Genomic DNA, 23,470 nt, shown 5'->3' with positions numbered 1-23,470 from the left:
ATCACTGAAATGACTGCTTCCAAGCAGAAGTAGCGGCTGCTTTGGGGGTTTTATTTTTAATACTCTCACTTCCAAAGCTGGCTCTTGACAAAACCTTAGGTTCTTGTTTGGATTTTTGTCTCTGGTATGGCTGGATCTGGGAATAAGGATGTAGGATGGGTGGTGGATTTCAGCCTACTTCTTCCAATGGCCGAAGTTCCCCCTGCATTCCTTGACAAAAGGCCATACCTCAAAAGCAGTTACCACAAAAAAAATCCTTCAATCCACCACTGGCCCCAGAGCAGTTGTGGCAAAATGGTGTTTAAAAGAATAAATGCATGCATGAAGCAAGTGGCCTTCCACTCATTCAGAAATAAGCATCCCATGTTGGTTATATATAGCTATTCTCAGCATGACCTTATGGGTAATTTTTAGCTTTCTCCCTCTCTCTTTTTAAAACATTTATTTGTTTGGTTGTGGGAACTTCCCTTGTGGTGCGTGGGCTAGTTGCAGTGCACTTAATTGCTCCACGGCATGTGGGATCTTAGTTCCCAGACCAAGGATCGAACCCTTGTCCCCTGCACTGCCGGGCAGATTCTTAATCACTGGACCACAAGGGAAGCCCCTTAGCTTTCTCTTTTATGTCACTTAACTTCTCTGTGCCACTGTTTCTTTTTCTGCAAAATGGAGATAATAATAGTACCTATCTTGTAGGGTTTGTGAAGTGTTAAATGAATGAATGAATACACAGTTTTGCCTGGCGAAGAGCAAGTGCTCATGAACTTAGCTGTCGTCCTTCTCCTCATCATCATTATGATTATGTGCTTTTCTGCACCTTGTAAAATTTCTACAGTAAGTCCAGCTACCCATACACACAACGTTTTTTAAAAGAAATAACACATTGCCAGGGGAGCATAGCCTCTTAGGCCAATGAAGTGAAATGGAATTGGAAGATTGGTTAGATGCTAGGAAAAGGAGGTGGCTGATATAGACAGAGAGGGCAGGAAAGAAAACAAGGGAGGCAGAAAGGAAAACCGTGAGAAAGGAAGGGACAGATAATGGGCTGGCCAGAACTCAGGGATGGGGAGGGCCAGGCATGTGTGTTTCAAAGTTGCGCCCCACAGAACTTGAGCTAAGGGCTCCCTCCCTCAAGGAGGGAGCTCACAAAACTGCTGCTGCTCCCCATTCCCTTACCCAGTTCACAAAGAGGAAAGGCGTAGGCAGGGAGAAATGAGAAGAAAGTAAGAGTAGGGATGGAAGATGAGAAAATGGAAGCTGGGGAAGGTAAATCAACTTTCAAAGGTCTCAGCTAATTGTTGGCAACCCTGGGTCTGGAACTCCAGCTTTCAGGATATCCGGACTCATTCCAAGACTTCTCCACCCCACCTATCAATTTTCCCCTGTACCTGGAGGCTGAAATGTAAATGTAAAACCTGACCTAAGAATCTGGGGTCTGCTTCTTGGCCATTAGGGTGGCCATATATTCAGGGTGGAAAAAATATGCTGGCCAGGGGAAAGTTCCATCAGTGACTTGTAGAGGATTGGAAATGACCCATACACTACCACCTGCACACTCCACCACCCTCTCCACCAACTCCCAAGCCTTCTGGTGGTGTTATCTAGACCTGCCTGTCCTTTCAGGGAACAGTCAAGGCCTGTGCCAAGTCAGTTGTGTCATTGATCAGTAGCTCACTGTATTCATTGTGCAAAACGTCAGGGATAGGATCCATTGGATATTTCAGTTTTATCCAGCCAGTGCACATGTGCTGTCCAAGTGCCCTGGATGAGTAAGACTCAGAGATTTCCTCCATTTCTAGCCTGATGGACCTGGCTTCTGGAATCATAGGCTCTATGAAAATACTATTTGGTGCTACAACTTGCAAACAGTGGTTGCACTTAAGTATAATTTTAATATGTAAGGATAACCATGTTATTTGCCTGCCACTCATTTAACTGAATTGTTGCCTCAAATATGAATGCATTCCCTGTGAGGGAAACTTGTTTGTGTGTGTTTTGGTTTATAAAAGGTGAGGAGTAAACCCTGAAAGTAAATCTTCTGTCACCACTCAAGGTCATTTCTGGGGGCCTCCATACCATGCACTCCATGGAGACAGTCAGACCTGTGTTGCACAAATAATCTAACTTTGATTAATACAAGGAACAAGGGAAAAAGTAAAATCGGCATCCGTTTGTTAAGACTATTTAGTGATATTTTCTATGGGAAAAGGTGTGAGTTGTGTTATCTGCTGTCTGGCAGCTGTTGAATCCTGCCTTCCCCAGCCCTGGCAGTGAACAGAGATTGGAGCCCAGGGAAGATCGTCGAGTGGGACGAAATCTTGCCACACTTGGGGATGGTGCAGAGACTGAGACTTGATTCCTTAAGAAGATGCCGTAATCTTTGAGAGGAGGGTTCTTGAGAAAATCAGGGCACTCTGAATCAGTCTAGCTTATGCCTCCAGAAGTGATATTTTCATCCCATGTCAAAGCTTCGCCACACCTGAGAAAATAAGTAGGAATGTCTTTGTGGTTATGAGCTTTACACAAATGATGATAATTTTGAGATACGTGCCAAAGTAGAATAGTCTTTAATTTCCTCGTTCTTCTCAAGGTCGTGGTCTGGACTTGTTCATGTCTAAAGCCTGCAGCGGGGGACCCACGGGAGCCCCTCTCTCTAGAGGAGACGAGGGTTCCCTTTGTTCTTTCTTGGCCTCTGGAGTCACCGTGGAGCGATGCAGCCTAACACCAGCAGATGGCATGTGGCGTCAGCCTCCCAGGCACTTGAACTTGGGAAAGCCATCTTTTCTCTACCATAAAAGTCAAAATGTTAGTTAGGAATAAAAATGTGCTTGTTTTAGCTCTTAGATATTGTGCTTGATCACTTAGCTGTGTCTTTCTATGATGTCCAGGTCACCTGTGGTGGAAACAAAACCAAATATAACTCAGACACCATCTCTCTCATTTCTTAAACTAGAGATGATTAGGACTCACCCTGTTCCTCAACTTGTCCAGGACATTCTTGGGAGCCTCACAGGATGCTGAGGAACAAGATAGCAGGACGAACAACAACAATAAAAAGATTCTGGGGAGAAGAGAAGAGGATGAGACCACCTTCCCAACATGTTCTGAGCACGGAAGTAGATGGTCGGCACAACCCATTCTCCTTTCCCAGCCCAAAAGAGATACCTGGCACTGAGTGAAGTTTCCTAGAATGCCTGCTGCGAGCATATAGTTAGAGATCATTGAAAGCATCACTTGGGGATTTGAAAGCAGGTTATTTCCAGACTTAGAAAGCAAGCGGAATTTAATTTCTTTTTTTTAGGCCAGCACCTTGTCTCTACCTTCCCTGAGGCCTAGAATACTGAGTCTGAAGCTTCAACAGAGAAGAAATTTCTAGTCCTCTAAGCAGAGTGGAAGGAGGGACAGGTGAAAGTATAAATGCCTGGCTGCATAGGTATGGATGAGGAAACTCAGAGGTCTACCCTCCGCAGGTCGTCAACCAAACCCCGTTGCAGCCTCCGGCTCCACCATCACATTCTGTAGTATGTAGTGTCTCTAAAGCTTGACTCTTTCAGGGACTGTTAGGAGCAAATTGCTCATTAGGAAAAAGTCTTCTTGGGGCTTCTCTGGTGGTCCACTGGTTAAGAATCGGTGGGCCAGTGTACGGGACAGTGGTTGGATGCCTGTTCTGGGAAGATCCCACATACCCCAGGGCAACTAAGCCTGTGCGCCACAACTGCTGACGCCTGAGTGCCCTCGGGCCTGAGCACCACAAGAGAGGCCACCACGAGAAGCCCATGCCCTGCAACTAGAGGAACCACCGCTCGTTGCAACTAGAGAAGGCCAGAGTGCAGTGAGGAAGACCCAGCACAGCCGTTAAAAAGAAAAGAAGGAAAAGGAAAAAGTCTTCTTTTGTAGGTACCTGTCATTCTGTTAAACCCTTGCTCCATGGTGCTCACAGTTTCCCTCACTCTTTGTCTTACTTTCCCAGGAAAGAAATTCCCAGCATCCCTCACAGCTGGGGAGCAAGCATGCAACCTGAGATTCACCAATCAAGAGCACCCACATTAAACTCTGGTTTGGATGTCAGCCACTGAAGGCAACAGTCGATTCTGAGCACTGCACATCCATGTTGCAGGTAAAAGTGGCAGCAAAGAGCAGTGGGGGCAGGAGCATCCCCACAGGTCACTTCTGTGTTCCGAGGAGCCTAGCCTTGTGCTTCTTTTCCTCCAGACCTTCCAAAGAGTCACCGAGCTACTAATAACTCTTAATAATTGCTGCTTAAGTCAGTGTGAATGGATTCCATAGTTTGCAACTTAAAAAAAAAAGAAAGAACAAAGGAAGAGGAAAGAAAGAAGGAAGCTAATTTTAAAAATTGGCCCACGAATGCAGGATCTATCAGACTCTAAAGTGTGGAATTGGGCTTAGGGGTGGGGGGTGGGGTGCAATTGGGCAGAGGAAGCAAGGTGTCTTTGTTATGCATCAAGGACTGAGATTAGCTGATACTGCAGGGGCCCCCTGACTGTGACCACAACCTAGATAGAGCCTTGTGATGTGGGGCTTTCAAAGGTGACAAAGAGAACTGCTCCTTCATGCCCCAGAGAAGCAATTAGAAACCATGACTCCAAAGTAGTCACCTTAGTAAGACCCCATGCTTTTTCTCCCATTAATTAACAGCTTTCTGTAAGACAACTTGTTCAGACTCATTGGAAAACTTCCAGTTCAGGGGACGTCTCACCATAGGAAGCTATGATTTTGAAGAAGTGGGCATTGAAGAAGGACTAGGAAAGGACAGATGACTAATGTCAGAAGGAAAAGGAAGAAATCTTTGAGTTTAAAGACTGTTCACACAGGATCTTTGGCCATTGTCTACAAGTACTTGCCACTGACCAGAAACAAGGAGAAAAGAAGCCAACTGAGATATTTAGGAAACCACATTGTCAAAGATGCTTCAAGACTGCCTGGCAAACACCTATGATTTTATCTTGAAAACAAATCCCAGGCCTCTAGGTCCACACCAACAGGAAGAAGTCTATGAAATCTATACATCCCCAATGAAAGCTATGTTCTTTAATGTTGTCGTTGCTGTTCAGTTGCTGAGTCGTGTCTGACTCTTTGCAACCCCACGGGCTGTAGCCTGCCAGGTTCCTCTGTCCATGGGATTTCTCAGGCAAGAATACCTGAGTGCATTGCCATTTCCTTCTTCAGGGGATCTTCCCAACCCAGGGTTCGAACCTGCGTCTCCTGCATTGGCAGATGGATTCTTTACCACTGATCCACCAGGGAAGCAAGCCCTTTATTATTTACCCAGGATGAATTCATGTAGGATAATTTGGAAAAAAGATTACCCTAGAGGGCAGCTTCTAGTATCACCAACCAAGTAAGTGCCTGGACTGGGGGCCATTGCTGTCTCTATTCAGCAGGATCTGGTATTTGCTATTGCTTAATGACCACTGAGGTCTTCCCTGGGGGCTCAGTGGTAAAGAATCCACCTGTGATGCAGAGGATGATGGAGATGTGGCTTTGATCCCTAGGTCAGGAAGATCCCCTGGAGAGGCATGGCAACCCACTCCAGTATTCTTGCTTGGATAATCCCATAGACAGAGGACCTGGCAGGCTACAGTCAATCGGGTTGCAAAGAGTCAGATGTGACTGAAGCGAGTGAGCATGCACGCAATGACCACTAAGAAATTATTCTTCTATTTTTTAAACTGAAAGTTTCATAAGTCTTGGTTATCCTGTCCCTTCTCCACCATTGTAAAACAAGTGTGTTGGGAGATGACTTGTCTTTGAGACTTCAGCCTTCAGTAAATAACAGTTTTAAAAAAAAGCATTATTAGAAGCCCTTACTATTTTAAATAGAAGATTCATCAGAGGAAGAAAGACCCTAGACTGAGAAGGAATGTGTTCTGGACTTAAAATATTGTTCAGTTATCTTAACAAGGACTGAGTTCTTGAAGGAGCTCCAGATATATTAATGGTAAGAATCATTGTGTTATCCTCTTTCCCATCCGTTGGATTTGCTTAACATGTGGTTGATGAGAAGAGAAGTGGTCTAGAGAGAACTAGGGTGGGTTGTAGATAAGATGAGGATTCCCACGTGGCTCAGTGGGTAAAAGAATTGCCTGCCAATGCAGGAGATGTGGGTTCAGTCCCCAGGTTGGAAAGATCCTCTGGAGGAGGACATGGCAACCCACTCCAGTTTTCTTATCTGGAGGATCCCATGGACAGAGGAGCCTGGCGAGCTATAGTCCACAAGGTCTCAAAGAGTCGGACACAACTGAAGCGCCTGAGCCGCACACATGTAGATGGGATACAAGTGGCCGTTCAAGATGTGGAATAGTCACCTGTGAACAGAAACCATGTTGATCTCTCTGTTCTGTCTGCGCCTCTCTGCTGCTTTCTTATTATGCCCTCCTACTTGGACTCTGTGGCCCCATCCCTTTCCTTTCTAACCCAAATCTTACGGCATAGTTAACTCAGAGGACAGTCAAGGTACATATGAAAGTGGCTCAATCCCCTTTGAAGCTGTGGGGAAGGAATTGGGCAGTGGATGTGCTGGGGGTGGAGGTAGGAGGGGCTTGTGGTTTCCCTAATGAGCTCTGATTGACAGCTTCTGCTTCTGCTGATCATCTCCAACATGGAAGAGCTGTCTCGTTCCTTTGGTTCCCTTAATATCTACCCAACCAATCAACCGACTCAATCTAATAAGTAAATAAAAACCAAGACCTTTGTGGGTGTAGCAGAGGGAAGCCAAGTCTTTTTCAAAGTAATGTAAATAACTTAAAAACCTCAGCATTCTCAAGGTTAGAGAGACTTGGCCATTTCGGCTAATTCAGGTTCTAATACTAACTTCCCTCCTCCCCTCCCATTGTTTCTTGGGTCCCTCACTCCTTCGCTTCCTGCTTCTCAGGAGTAATTGACAAACAGACCCTACTCATTATGCCCATATTTGAATGCAGAACAGTTTGGCCTTACTCTATTTTCCCCTCTTCTTCCAGACTCTGGATCTGATTTATCCTTTTACACTCAATAACCTATTAAAATAGTATAATAAAGACTATACCCGAAGAAGAATTCTGAGGTAGCTGTTAATTATCCATGAACCCTTTCACACAAAGTCAATAACCAGTTGCATTGGTTTTTTGTTGTTTTCTTTTTAGCTTTTACTTACTGTTAGAATGCTTATTGTTTTGGTCAGAACTACTTATAAAAATTTGCCCCAAAATTCAGAAGAGTGCAAAAAAGCGAAAAATTTGTAGCCTCGAAAACTCAGTATCTCTTCAGGGCAATCCCCATTTCTCCTCTCATTCATATCTTTAACTTCCTCTCTCTAAGCAAAGGATCATTGGTTTGACTTTTTGGGGCTGCCTCACTTAATTTTGAGAAATATAGATCCTGTCTGAGATCCAAGGAGGCATTTGTCAGCATTAAGGGCCTCCTTCAGCTCCATCCATGCCCATAATATTTGGCAGGTGTTCTTCATAGTTTGTGGTTTGGGATTGTAGCTGTTTCCTTGCTTCATTCATGATAGAAAGATTTTTTTCCTTCTATTTTTGTTCCATTTATTGTTTTCATTGGATTTTTAGGAAGAGGAATGGCTAATGTGTTTTTACCCTGCTGTCTTTAACAAGAAGACCAAGGTTTAAAAGTAATTTTGTGTCTGCTTTAAATTTTTTTTACTTCAACAAAAAAGTTAAGAGAAGGAGGTGTTCAAAACTCTAGTTAATTGTCAGTTGTTTAGGTGTCTGAGAAAGAAGAGCTTCCGGGAACAGCAGTCAGTTCCTCTCGGAAGATGGCCTTCCCATGGCACTGGTACCCTGCTTAGAATTTTCCCCGGGAGAGATGGCCTAGCTCCCTGGGAGCTATCACCATAGATTGCCCATGCGGAGAGAGCAGACCGCAAATTACACCAGCTGCAAACACTCACACAGCACATGTAGGAAGGTTACATGCCCAAAGGGGCTGATGCCCCGAGACTGAGAGGTCTCAGCCCTCAGCTGTAGAACATCAGGAGCCTACAGAGAAAGACAGCCTGTGAGTTACACCTCCCTGCTTCGGCTCCATGAGGGCCCATACACTTCTCCTTCATCCAGATGCCATCTTGAGAACGAAGGAGGCAGAAGCTTAGAAGGTAGAGAATTGGCTCTGATAGGGAATTTCAACGGCTGAACTGCGTGAATTCAGCACCGCTTCTTTTTTTTTTCACCCTGGAAGAGGCTGTTCAGCAAGTTTATTTCTGCTGTCTGTAGGACTGAGAGCTTTGCAGTAAGATTAAATCAGTTATAGAAAACAAATAAGCTACTGTTTGGGTACATCTGATTTGTAAGCTGTAAATCTTGACCCTACAACATCTGTGGTGTCAGCTCCATCTTTCCTCAAGAGGCAGCCTGCTAGAATGAAAGCTGCATGGACTTGGGAGCTGGCCTTGGTGTACGCCTGGCTCTACCACAAACTGGCTGGGTGATATTGGTTAAAACAATCCTCTAGTTCTAAACTCCATCAGCTCGAAACTGCAGGGGTTGGACCAGATCTGCTATTTTCAAAGGGTCTTTTTATTTTATTTTTTTTAGCTGTGCCCTTTTGTTAAATAAACTCTTACTTAGATGGACAATATATAAAACAGATACATTTGGAGTTTCCTCTGGCAAGTAGGGAGGAGGTGTCGGGGACCACATGTACTTGAGAGCCCCTTGGGCGCCCCCAGGAGTTTGTAAATCACTACTGAAGGCTATGATCTTCAGTCCTTTTCGATTCTAATCCTCAATGATTCAATGTCTACTCAAGGCCAGAAGGAGCTGGCAGAGGCATAAAATAATCTATTCTGTGGTCCACAGGCATCTGAGGAGATTGGTGCTAACTTGTATTTTGGGGGAGAAGACAATTATCTTAATGTTAAAACACAAAAATTCCCAGAACTTCATGGTGAATAGAAGTTCTGTCATTTACAACCAGGAAAAAACAACAACAACAACAAAAAGCTTGAGGTAACCCATAAACTAGAAACTGGGTCACTATTGTGTGATTAACATGGTAAAGTCATGTCCACGATTCAGCAACCGTTTAGCATTTCATATGTGCTGGGTGCTGGCTCTGTCATCTGACTCGAGTCCTTGACAGCATCCCAAGAGGTGAGTATGATTTTCATTTTACAGATAAAGACAGCAGATTAAATAACTTGCTCAAATATCACACACTATTACAGAGAATCACAACTTTTTAGAAAAAAAAATTTACTGCCGTAAATAAGATGTGCACATATACGATCAGTGAACCCAAACCATGAACTTCTCATTCCATAGAAACTACCCTTAAGTGACACTCAGAGCATTTTTGCACATGAAATGGGTAAGGAAAATGTTTGAGACAAACAATCTGAATTTTAAATGCAGATCAAATGTCCTTACTGTGGTGAAAGAAGCCTGTGGGTATTTCAGGGAGGTTCACCAAGAAAGTAGGCATCTTCCTCCACTTTATGGACTTATATTTTAAGAAGCCCAGTCATTCTAGCCCATGCAGAAAAGACTTTCAAAGGAATATTTACAATGTGGATCTTATATTAAACATTTGGCTTTATAAACTTAAATATTTGTAAAAGCATATGTAAAATAAATTTTAGTACACAAACTGACGTGTGCAAAACATATCAATTTTGTTATTTCTTTAAATCGGGTTAGTTTTCTGGCTCTCAACTGCCATGCTTCCTCTAAGACAGCAAGATTGTCTATTTCATCCTTGTCAGGAACTCCATCTCCTTCCAAGAGTCACACCAGAAACCAGAGGATTTACTTGCAGTGAAGACAATTGAGGAAGAGCCTCTGATCTCCAGGCTTTTAAGGTATCACTGGCATCAATCTGTGATGCTTACACTGGGGCCCTGGGTTTTGGTGGTGCCATTTGTGAGTAGGGGGCTTTGCAGCGGGTACCTCCCTCTAGGCACATCAAGAAGTCATCTGCTCTGGGCAGGGCTGGCTGCATGGTGGCCATGTGACTGTGTCATTTCACAGGGCCCTGAACTCAGGAGAGCCCTGAATTTGTTTTAATGCTCTGTGGTTTCCATCTTGAAATTTGGGCAAGGACCGCCATGTTTCATTTTGCACTGGATCCCCCAAATGACATAGGTGATCCTGCTGTGGGTTTAAGTCCCCAGCTCCTCCAATCACTTTCTCAGCACAGCCTGCCATCCTGTTTCCCTCTACCACCTTAAGAAGAACTTCTGTCTCTGACTCTCTGCCATCCAGTGCTTCCTTCCTCTTCCTTAGAGTCTGGAGGACGTGTTATTTTCTCAATGGCCGTAGGCATTTACTAAAAAACAGGAGGAACTGCAGACTTTTTCAGGGGCTTCTGTCTTCCATCCTGCAAAAATCCCTGAGGCAAGGGAGCACAGGAGGGACTGGTTCTTACTTGAGATGAGAAAAGACAAAACAAATATGTGGGGAGAAAAATGACACCTTAATCTGTCAATAAATTATTGTTACACGTATAGTTGTGTTTTAATTAACTCTAAGTAATTTTCATGATCAGTTTTGATGATTTTGGCCAATAAAATGGGTCTCTAGGACCCAACACATATTGTGCTTAGTCACTAGTTGTGTCCGACTCCTTGTGGCCCCATGGACTGCAGGCCACCAGGTTCCTCTGTTTATGGAATTTCCCAAGCAAGAATACTGGAGGGGGTTGCCATTTCCGACTCGGGGGGATCTTCCTGACCCAGGGATAGAGCCCACGTCTCTTGTATCTCCTCACTGGCAGGGAGATTCTTTACCACCAGCGCCTGGGAAACCCCAACACATATTGCTGCAGTCCTGAAAAGCAAGAACGCAGGGACCTAAAGTGGGTGTTGCCAGTAGTAGGGTGATCATATACATTCTAGCTTAAACTTGGACATTTTTTTATGTCTTTGTCGCTGCGTGCAGACTTTCTCTAGTTGTGATGAGAAGGGCTTACCCTCTAGTTGCGATGTGCAGGCTTCTCATTGCGGTGGCTTCTCTCTCGGAGCACAGGCTCTAGGGTGTTCAGACTTCTGTAGTTGTGGCCCATGCAGGGCTTAGTTGCTCTGCAGCATCTGGAATCTTCCCAGACCAGGGATCAAACCCATCTTCCCTGCACTGGCAGACGGATTCCCAGCCACGGGACCACTAGGAATGTCCCGAACTGGGACATTTTTGAAAGGGCCACTATTTATAGTTACCCTGGAGCGCTAAGAGTGAACTGGGACCACTATGGACACACTGGGATACACAGTCCCCCTTCTATAGCACAGAGTCAGGACTTGAACAGGTCTGTGTGGCTCTTATTCTCTTGATATTAATTAGGATAATCTGTGGCCAGCTCAGCCACCTGCCATGAGTGCTTTATCCCACATCCATTCAGTTTTGGTCCTGTTGACAAGGCCTGAGAAAGACTAGGTTCACAACCAGAGAATTTTATTCATGAAAAGCCCAAGAACTGCATTCCTGAGTTGCAATTGGCCAGTGCTCCAGGCATGAATGGGGGAAGTTTCATCTTCAATATTTACTAAAAACAGACGCCGAAGTTTGAGAAGCAAATGTAAAGTGCTCATTCCAAAAGCCTCTTTATATACATGTTAAATCAGTTTGTGGGAAAGAGACCACAGAGATTGTTTAAACATTCATAATGATGACACAACTGTTCGAAAATATGCAGTTCCTTGTAGTTATATGTGGAATTAATTGCATATGGAGGAAGTTATCTTTTGAAACTGGATTAAAAGGAAATAGTTCATAACTCAGTGATATCAACATGCACACCATTGTACTCAGGACTAAGCTTTGCCTTGTCTTTCTTATCTCAGCCACTGTCTGAAGAAGTTGTTTTCTTGCTTAAGGCGTCATGACTGAAGTATGTAGCTCTGTGGAGGGAAAGAAAAAAAAAAAAAAAAACTGGGGCCAGATGGAAGAAATGTCACTTTAGCCCAAGTGGTACTATTGGGAGTCTCTTTCTGACCTTGGATTCTGGAGTTCAGCTCATGTGTGTTGGCCCTTTAGTGGAGGATGTAGAGAGCTGGTCCCTCTCTACTTCCCTATTCCTTCAGAGTAAAGCAGCCAGGGTTTGGGAGCAAGATTTCCTCCCTCACCGCACAGCACGTTTCAATATTTATCCTTCAATGAATTACCCACAATCCTTAGCAGGGCATCTAGTTAACCACAGAGCAGTCAGAGAGCTATGTTTAGAGAGAAACAGCTCCTTATCTCTTGCACTCCAAGGGAAATCAGCAGTCATTTCCTAGAGATGGTCTCAGCCTGACGCTGGGGCTCCAGTTCCTCTCCGATACAATCAGCGCTCAGCCAAAGCTACATAAAGTGGTGGCACTCCCCCGTATGTCTAACTCAGGCACTAATCACACTTTTAGTACATCTGTTGTTTTAAAATTTCCAGTCCCATTAATTCTTCCTTTTTTTTTTTTCTTTTTTAAGATATGAGGAGTTGAGAATACCCATATTCACTTTGAAGTGCCGTCACTTAAATGAAAGATCTGGAAAAAAAAAATCGAGACATGAGGCAATCCTGAAAATATGAATAAAAGAATATAAATATTTCTCCAGCCTCTCTAGTCTTCATTAAAATACGCAAGAGGAAGAAACCGGTTTGCCCTTCTATATTTAATTTGGACTCTGACCTCTTTGAAAACTTCAGCAATATGATTAATTTTAGCTTATCTTATGGAATGTCTCTCCACCTATAAATAAGTCTATTCATCTTCAGAAGAGCATAAATATTCCTCCTGTTTTACAGTTATTTTTAAATATCTCTTACATATAATTATAATGGGATCTATTTCCAGGACAATAGCTAAGTATCAGTTACATTTCCATTATGCTCTATTAGTTTCATGGTCGGAAAACTTAAGCAAAAATAAGCTTCTCTGGATGAATATGAATCCAGCATTAACCAGAGTAACATGAATAATTCAAAGAGCTCCTGACATTCAATCTAACAAAACCGAAAAGAATAAGAAAAGAGAAGAGAAAGAAGCAGAGAAGAAGAAAAAGAAGAGAAGGAGAAGAAGGAGAGCTTCAGAGTTTTTAATTTTAGGTAGAGGTATAAAAAAATTCCATTATTACGTTTTTCATGTTATCCCACATAATGTTAGAAAATCGGAAGACCCTTCTCTATACTTTATTAGTGTCTGATTTTCCACTTTTCTGTCTCCCAGAGTCTGCAGGCTCAGGCTAGGTCCATGTAGCCACATAGGAAAGCACTTTGCCTACAAGAACATACTAAACCCAGCATTGCACTATTTGATACCTTGAGACTGAGGATGTTAAAAATTATTTCCAGGGTGATATTATCTTCAAATAATTTATAGTATTTATAACAATAATCTATACTTTAAACTGGTGATAAAAGCAACCTGCTCAAGGAGAGATGGCATATTCAGCTATTAAAAATCATATTGCTATGGGGAAGAAGTTAAGAATCTGGTATTTCTAGGGCCACAATTCATTTCTTATATTTGGATTTGAACCTTTAAAATGAAAACTTACACATGGGACTCACACATGGGAAATGAATGGTCAATTTGTTTGCTTTCTAGATCATTCCCCACTGGAAGGACAAACTTTCCATCAGAAGACAAAGGATATGCTTTTCTCAGAGAAATATCTCCCCATTAATAAATAGCGAACACTTAAGTAGTGTTCCCGCCAGTCATGTGAGCCGTGTCAGCACCAACCAGCTGGTCCTTGTCTGTTTTGCAGTCAAAGAAAACGGGAACTCAGCATGTATCCAAGTTCCCAAGGATAGGAGGATTCGAGCTGCCAGGTGTGCGCGTGGGCAGAATGCCCAACCCCAGGTCACCTTACAAAAAAGCCTTGCTCAGGCATGGCCAGCAAAGGAAAGCAAGCAAAAGGTCACAGTTGCTGTTTCTGCAACATAGTCACTCTCTGCGAGACATCCTCATATTTTCTTTTTTTCCAGTTGTTAACTAAATGTTTAGGGAGCACATTAGAGTCATGAAAGGAGGTTGGAAGGGCAGGCAGCTCAACTGTTGTGATTTCTACCATTCATGAAATCAACACAATTCTTTCAGTAATCAAAGGTGCGTTCCAAAGAACTGAGAATGTGGCAGGCAGGGATAGGGAGTGGGGAACTGCCAAGTAGCTGCCACCTTTGGCCTATTTGCTTCTATTGACACCATCCAGGAACAGGGATCGTATTTATCAACACACTTTTCAGGCAGAGCTTTCAAGTATTCGCGTGTAACTATTGTGGAGCAAATCTTGGGCAATCTACTTTGCTTCTGTCTAACCTGGAAAGGTGAACTGGAATGAGAGTGATTTTCTGCATAATTTGATCCAATGGATGAATACTCTGGAGTCATGTGATAGGGTCAAGGTTCTTGCAGCTCATGCCTTAGAACCCAGTTACACGGGAGACCATGTTTGAACAATGTCCTTTAAAGAATTCAGTAACTAAACCCCACTGGACATGAGCCAAGACAAGCCTCTTGAATGCCAAATTCCACTCTAGTGGGTCATGTTATTGGATGGCTCAAATGAATTTGGGCCAGGAAAAAAAGGGCCTCCTTTCCCTCAATAGTTAGTTTTTTGTTTGAATTACCCAGATAATGGCTTTACTTTTTAACTTTCCTTTGCCTGCACGGAGTAGAAAGGCAGCTCTACATTTTTGTCATAATAGAATCATTACCTGTAATTCTCAGAAGTCATCCTCATGAAAATGGGTAACTTTGTATCAAAAAGAGCTACCTAATTTGTAGTAGTGATTTATTCTTTTATAATTTCTTTTAATTTGTTCACTGTGACCAATTCAACAAATATTTACTGGACAAACAAAAAGACATATTATTCTTTGTATCATGCCCATTTGTTTGGAAATCTCATATTAGCTGAAAAATCTGTAAAGTGTTATGAAGCATCAGGAAAAGGTGAAAAACTTTTGGAAAAGTTTTCTGCAGAGGCTATGTTTATTTAAAAACAGAAAGTTCAACTTGTAAGCCATGTGTATTCTTTGAAGTCAACATGGCATCTTTTGATGAAAAAGATGTCTGGTATTAACATTTAATCTTGACAACATTAGTCTCCCACGCCCCCATCCCAGATATACTGTATCTCTCTTTGAAGACTGGAGAAGTGGAAACCTTCATATTGTGACTTTTCCTTCACTGGATGGTCATTTCAGTCCAAGACACTTGTCTTGTACCTACTTAACTCACTAGTTCATCTTGTAAAGCCAGAAACTATAAAATAAAGCGATAGGGGAGTTTTCTTTCCAGGCTCACCTGTCATTTCTGCTCTCCCAATCCTTCCTAAAACTTAACAGCCCATTTGAGAAAGAAAGCAACTCATACTTCAAGGTAACCCATATGTAATGTATCTCTTTTCTTGCTATGGTATTGATCATTGCTGTCTTGGTTCTTACAATAAAACAAGCTACGTTACCCAAGGGTCAGAGAGAGGGAAGTTACATCCTGAAGGTAAGGTTCAATGTTAGTTTTGAGGATCCTCTTGCAGTCTTTAAATATGGTCTTCAATGACTTGGCAGTTGGGAATTGAGGTACGATAGTGGACATAGGAACATGACAATAAAGCTAAGAGGCTCACCTGTTATTTGCTTGAGTGTGTTACCTCTCTCATGAGTGACAACTACGTGACTCCAGTTCTTCAGAAGGGGTCAGTCAGAGGATAGAAAAGGCTGTGGGGACATTCAAGCATCAGATGACTAGACGGACTGGATGATCATCATAAATTGTATGAATGGACTGGATGGCCATAAATTGCATGAATTACAAATAAAATCTTTGCTATTGTTGCAATTTTTATGTGTGTGAGATAATGTCAAATATAATTTACACACCAAAAGGTACATAGGTCAAACACACGCAAAATCACCATTTAGGTAAAAAATAGGACATAGCCAGCACCTCAGAAGTCTCTCCATGACCCTTACTGATTACCTAACAATCTGATTTTTATGGTAAACACCTCTTTTTCTATAGATCTATTCCTTAAATAAAGATCTCTAAGCATTGTGGTCTAAGTTGCCTATTTTCTAAATTTTGTATAAAACAGAACTATAGGCTTACGTGTTTTGCTATTTTTATCCAATTTTATGTTTCTGATTGGCCCGTGCTGCTAGATGTAGTCCTTCATTCATTTTTGTGGCTGGACCCAGATTAAGTTTGGCAGGTGAAGGTTTAGGCAAGTCCTAAGTCTCCATGACTTAGAACTTCACTAATACCTCAGTGAGACTGTGCCCAGAGTTCTGTTGCAGAGAAGAGAATCCTATGTAGGTAGAGATTTACTGCAGATTTTATGCGGCATGTAGGTCACTTGACGGGCAGACAAAACAGTCTCTAGGGGGACCTTTTAGAAACCTCCCTCCCCTCTCCCCAGCCACACCACAGTACTGGGCACCCAAGCAGCTCCTACCACTCAAAACTTCTCAGCCTCCAGCCCTACGTCATCACTGCCTTGACCTTGAAGCCACTGCAATCAGAAATTGTCCTGATTAAGAAGGTTCCATGCTTATAGAGGGTTTCCCTCGTGGCTCAGATGGTAAAGAAGCTGCCTGCAAGTAGGAGACTCAAGTTTGATCCCTGGAGAAGGGAAGGACTACCCACTCCAGTATTCTTGTCTGCAGAATCCCATGGACAGAGCAGCCTGGCCGGCTACAGTCTATGGGGTCGCAAAGAGTCTGACATGACTGAATGACTGACACTTACTTACTTATTTTTGCTTATTAAGTCATGAATGCGGCAGATTCCAGAACCATTCTATGCCTGGTACAAACTTCACCAGCAAAAATTGATAAGCCTTTTTTTTTTTTTTCCTTCATAATACCTATGAAAGGCACCTCTGCTAGTGACTAAGCCTCTGTTGGCATTGCCAAGAAAGACCAAACACTTCCACGGCATGCTTGGCAACGGAAAGAGCAAACGCAACACGAGGACGCTGGGTTTGCAGAGCCGAAAATACCTGGAACTCCAGCTGAAGTGGGTGGGAAAATATAGTCTTTCGCTTTCCAGCACTGTTATATAGCAATGGCTTTCACTGTGGGGATCAGGACTCATCGTCAGTGAATCATCAAAGCACTGAAAAAAGTAAAATAGAGCAGAATAACATTTCCAGAGGGCATCAACCTAGGGTAATTTCTGTTTTGTGCCTCACACACGTATGTATGGACTGCAAAGTAAAATATTTTCTCACTAGGGGTTGAGTAAAAAAAAAGTTTGAAAGCCACTCCACTGAAAGGGGAATGGAATAGATGTCAAGTGCCAAGCGATCATATCCCCCACAACTCCTGCAACCGAACATGGAGTGATGCATGTGTTCAAGAATGAGACCCTTTGACAAGCCTTGTTGGCTACTATAATCTAACAATTCACTTTGGAGCATCTTAGTGTCTGGATAACCCTTTCAGCCTGCACCCCTTTCCAAGACATCATCCATGAGTCCCAGAGTGATCTTTCTGAACACAAATCTCATTATTTCACTCTATTTTAAAGCATTCAGTCGCTTCCTCTGACTTACAGAAGTTATCTTCAAACTTAAGGTGCTTGTTAAAATACAGATTCCCAGATTTTCCTCAGGGATTCTAATTTAAATAACTTGAGGATGGGGTCCAGGAATCTGCACTCATAGTGGGAACCCCTGGTGAATAAAATCCAGGCTCCTTAGCACGACCAAAAAAATGTGGCTCTGTACCAAGCTGGCCCCACCTCAGTTTTTCCTGCCCCGCCACCAGTCCCCCTTCCCTTGCAGACCATCCCCTCCCCAGACAGTGAACCACTTCTATGACCTTTGTACTTCATGCTTTTATACCCTACATTATCACATGCTGTTTCTTCCAACTGGAATGTTCTACTTACTCCCGTTCTTGTCAAATATTTCCCAAGCTCCTATTCACCTTAAAGGACCAATATTACCTCTCTAGGAAACCTTCTCATATATGTGAATACAGTTTATGTTCCTTGGGTATTCCACGTATTTTATACCTGCGTGCGTACTCAGTTGCTCAGTCATCTCTGACTCTTTTGTGACCCCATGGACTGTAACCCACCAGGATCCTTTGTCCATGGGATTTTTCTGGCAAGAATACTGGAGTGGGCTGTCATTTCCTCCTCCAGGGGATCTTCCCAACCCAGAGACTGAACCCACGTCTCCTGCATTTGCAGACAGATTCTTTATCATTGAGCCACAAGGGAATAATACTAAGTATTATTTTCTATTATAATCACATTGAATTGTAATTATTTGTTGACGTTATTTTCCTATGAAAACCAGGAACTTATTAGATATAAGCACTGTGTCTTATGGTTTGGGGCTTTTTGTTGTTTATATCCACAGCCTGGCACCATGTCAAAGTACTATCGATACCCATTCAATACAATGAATGGGTGATATATTGATTGGTAGTTGGATGGAGAGATTGCTCAATGAACAGAACTGCTTCTTTAAGGTAGGTGTGGTTTCTCTTTTGATATTGGTTTTCAACAGAGATTAGAACTGTTACTGCTGGAATATCTGATCTTCTGTCGGGGTAGCTGATGCCTTTGGAAAACCAAATGAGTTACATGTTAAGAACAGGTTCTGTGGATTCAGCATGAGTCACCCATAGGGGTCAAGGCTGGTGGGTGAAATTTCAATTAAAAATTAAATATTGCTGCAGTCTCAAAATATTTTCCCACAAAATGCTGACCATTTACAAGTGGGAAAATGGTGAATTTCATGTTTCCTGAGAAGATGCTGGGAAAGATTGAAGGCAGGAGAAGGGGATGACAGAGGATGAGATGGTTGGATGGCATCACCAACTCGATGGACATGAGTTTGAGCAAGTTCCAGGAGTTGGTGATGGAGAGGGAAGCCTGGCGTGTTGCAGTCCATGGGGTGGCAAAGAGTCAGACATGACTGAGTGACTGAACTGAACTGAGAAGTCTCAATAAAACATAATATCATATCATTTTCCTGCAAAGAAAACATGATCTGATTCTGGACGTGGGACAAACTATGGTAGAGAAATACATACAGACTGAAAAGATGGAAAGACTTAAAAAAAAAAAAAAACTATTCCAGACTGAGTGATATTGGAAGTCTATGACAATTAAATGATCTTGGTATGGCTACCAGACCATAAAAAAAGAGACATTACTGGTACAGTTGGAAAAACTTAAGAGTGTTCTATGAACTGGATGGTTGTATTAATTGTTTTGTATTGATAGTATTGTATTGTATTGATATTGCTTTTTGAGCTTGGTTGTACTTTGGTTGTGTAGAAGACTGTGTTTGTTTTGGAAAGATAGAAACTGGGGGAAGTGAGAGTGATGAATCATCAACTCTGCAGTTACTGCTTAAATGGTTTAAAAAAGAATAATGATAAAATTATATATATATATATATGTAAAGAGAGAGGTAGAATAAAGGTGACAAAATATTAATAATTTGGAACGCTAAGTAAAGAGAATGTGCGAGTTCTCTATACATGTCTTGAAATTTTTCTGTATGTTTGAAGTAATTTAAAAATAAATATCATTGACTTTATTTGTGACCAAGATGGAATAACACGGATCAAATTTACCTTCTTGCCTTAAACAACTGCCAAGGCAGCTTGAATTTGTAGGACAAAGTACCTGGGTCAGAGGAGAATGATGCATACAGAAGAACTCTGAAGATGTGCAGAGGGTTCCTTTTGACCATTTAGCAGAGACTGATCGGCTTACATATATGAGAAAGCTGTCCAAGATTGGAGAAAACATCAACAAAAAAATATTCAACACTCGGGCTCCCCTGGTAGCTCAGCCAATAAAGAATCTGCCTGCGATGCAGGAGACTCTGGTTTGATTCCTGGGTTGGGAAGATCCCCTGAAGAAGGGATAGGCTACCAACTCCAGTATTCTTGGGCTTCATTGGTGGCTCAGACAGTAAAGAATCCGCCTGCAGATCGATGACGACATCCTCTCATGCATTCCTTGGAAAATCTGAACAAAATGAGTGAGAACTCACTACCGTCTCCTCATTGAAACTGAGGTCCAGCACGTTGAGAAAAAAAAAAAGAATCTGCCTGCAATGCGGGAGACGGGTTCAATTCTTGGGTTGGGAAGATCCCCTGGAGGAGGGCCTGGCAACCCACTCCAGTATTCCTGCCAGGAGAATCCCATGGATAGGGCCTGGCGGGCTACAGTTGATGGGGTCACAAAGAGTCTGACATGATCGAGCAACCAAGCGCAGCATTCAGCACTCGCAAAGGACCAGCAATAGTGTCTGTCCCACCAGCCAGACCGTAAAATGTTGCAATTCATGAGGTGTTGGGTGTAGAGTATTTAGAAGAGTCTTGCCTCAGTACTAAGGGACACATTACCAAGATTAAATGCAGCGCTAGTCTAGGCTAACAAGTCTTAGAAAGCAAGGTCCAATAGGATCAAAATTTTTCCAAGAAACTCAACTGCATATCAGAACAAAGCTTAAGAATATTTATAGGTATACAGAAATAGTCAGGAGCCAGCAAGGCAAAATTCACAATGTCTGGCATCCAATAAAAGAATAACAGACTATCCTAAGAAGCAGAAAAATGTGACCTATAATAAGGAGAATAATCAATCAGTGAAAACCTACATAGAACTGAAACAGATATTAGAATCAGCAGAAACAGACATGAAAAGAATTATTTTAGCTATATTCTGAAAGCCCCCAAATAGAGATATAGAACGTATGAAAAACAAATACAAAAAATCAAATAACTCAAGCTAAAAGCAACAATGTCTAAGATTAAAAAAAATTCACTGGATGGAATTAATAGTAGATTAGACATAACAGATGAAAACACTAGTGAATTTGTAAACATAGCAATAGAAGCAATATGAGATGAAAAGCAAAACGAAAATGATGAGCGCCAGTAGCTTTGAGACAACTTTTAACATTCTAAAAGTTGTCAGTTGGGGACTGTAACCTGAGTCTCCAAATGAGAGGTTGGTGAGAGAAAAAATATATATTTGAAGAAATGACTGGAAAATTCCAAATTTGATGACGTCTGAAAACTACACATCTGAGAATGCCAATGAACTTCAAGCACAAGAAACATAAAGAAAACACACAACGGGGGAAGGCGTCGTTGTTCATTCACTCAGTGGTTTCCGACTCTTTACGACTCCATGCACTGCAGCAGGCCAGGCTTCCCTGGCCTTCACCATTTCCCAGGGAAAGGAAAGGGTGAGATGAATCAAGAAAGTAGCATTGAAACATATACATTACCATATGGAAAATAGACAGCCAGTGGGAAATTGCTGTATTGATGCAGGGAGCTCAAATCTGGTGCTCTGTGACAACGTAGAGGGGTGGGATGGGGTGGGAGGTAGGAGGAAGGTACAAGAGGGAGGGGACATATGTATACCTGTGGCTGATTCATGTTGACGTATGGTAGAAACCAATATTGTAATTGTTTTGTATTGTAATTTGTTGTTGTATTGTACTGTACTGTTGTAATTTGTTACCAGTTGTATTGGTAATGATATTGTAAAGCAATTATCCTCCAACTAAAAATAAATTTAAAAAGAAAACTATACCAAGACATATGGTAATCAAATTTCTCAAAAGCAATGATAAGTAGAAAAATCTTAAAAACAGCTCCAGAAAAACTACATGTTACACACAGAAGAACAAAAATAAGAAAGCTAGCAAATTATCTAACACATTACAAGCAAGATAACAATAGAGAAACATCTTCAAAATACTGAAGGAGAAATAACTATCATCCTAGAAGTCTATACCCAGTGAAATAAAGCCTTTTTTAAAGGGAACCGTCTTACACTATTGGTGAGAATGTATATTGGTGCAACCACTATGGAAAGCAGTATGGAGGTTCCTCAAAAAACAAAAGATCAAGTTGCGGTATGACCTAGGAATCCCACTCCTTGGCATATATCCAGATAAAAAATATATTTGAAAAGATACACGCACCTCTATGTTCATAGCAGCACTATTTACAAGGGCCAAGACATAGAACAACCTAAATGTCCGTCAACAGATGAATGGATAAAGATGATGTAGTATAATATATACACAATATACTACTCAGCCTTTAAAAAGAGTGAAATAATGCTATTTCCAGCAACATGAGTGGACCTAGAGATTATCATACTAAGCAAAGTAAGTCAGAAAGAGAAAGACAAATACCATATGATATCACTTACATGTGGAGTCCAAAACACGACACAAATGAACGTATCTATGAAACAAAAACAGACTCACAAATACAGAGAACAGACTTGTGACTGCCAAGAGGGAAGGATGATGGGGGAGGGGAGAAAAAGACTTTTTCAATCACACAAAAGCTGAAAGAATTTATCACCAGCAGCTCCTCAGTATAAGAAATGTTAAAGGAAGGTCTCCAAGCAGAAGGAAAATGTTACCAGATGAAAATTTGGATTTACTAAAAAGAATGAAGAGAACCATACATGGAAACTCTAAGAAAATATATGATTTATTTTTTATTATTAAATTCCTGAAAAATATTTTATTATTTAAACAAAAATTACAGTAATGTGCTATGGGGTTTATGGCATACGTATAAGTAAAATGGATAAAAACAATATCATAAAGGCCACAAAGGCAGAAATGGAAGCATAGTACAAATATGGATGATATGGGAATTTTTCCAACAACTCTATGTCAATAACATCAACAACATAGATGAAACAGATAAATTCCTTGAACGAAACAAATTATCAAAGTTCACAAAGGAAGAAATACACAGCTTGCTTAGCATTATATATATTTAAAAAGTTGAATTTGTAGCTAAAAATCTTCTTGTAAAGAACATTCCAGATTTAAATGGCATCACTAATTAACTCCACCAAATATTTAGGGAATAAATGATACTAATTCTACACAAACTCTTCCTGGAATAGCTACCCATCTTATTCTGTGAGCCCACTATTACCTTAATACCAAAACCAAACAAAGACATTAATGAAATAAGAAAACTATAGGTGAGGATTCCATATGAACATACATACAAAAATTTGAAACCAAATTTTAGAAAATCAAATCCAAGCATACATGAAAGGCATGGTACATTATGATCAAGTGAGGTTCATTCCAAGAATGCAAGTCTGGCTTACTATTAAAAATCAATTGGTATAACTCATCATATTAACACACTGAAAAAAAAACACAACCCATATCATCTGAATTTATGCAGAGATAACATTTGACAAAATCCAGCATCCATTCCCGATGAAAACTTTTAGCAAACTAGGACTAGAGAGAACTTCTGCTCACTCTGATAAACGGCATCTAAGACAAACCTACAGCCAGTATATAATACTGAATGATGAAAGACTAAATGTTTTCTCCCTAAGTTCAGAAGAATAAAAAGATGTGCCTTCTCACACTCCTATTCAAAACTGTACTAGAGGTTTAGACAGGGCATTAAGGCAACAAAAAAAAGCATCTATTTTGGAAAGGGAAAAGTAAAATTATTTCCATTTTAGAATGTATGATCGTCTATGTAGAAAATC

General features: G+C 41.5%; 1 non-coding gene across 1 annotated transcript; it reads left to right on the top strand.

Annotated features, from left to right (window-relative positions):
- Positions 1-19,893: 19,893 nt before the first annotated feature.
- On the top strand, positions 19,894-19,986 carry LOC122686253. Its single transcript, XR_006338675.1, has one exon. It is a non-coding gene; the product is annotated as a small nucleolar RNA SNORD116 (small nucleolar RNA).
- The last annotated feature ends 3,484 nt before the right edge of the window (positions 19,987-23,470 follow it).

Source organism: Cervus elaphus, chromosome 3 (genome assembly GCF_910594005.1).
Source record: "Cervus elaphus chromosome 3, mCerEla1.1, whole genome shotgun sequence".
Lineage (NCBI taxonomy): Eukaryota > Metazoa > Chordata > Mammalia > Artiodactyla > Cervidae > Cervus > Cervus elaphus.
The sequence above is the reverse complement of the archived record's forward strand: the minus strand, read 5'-3'. Positions and strand labels throughout refer to the sequence as shown.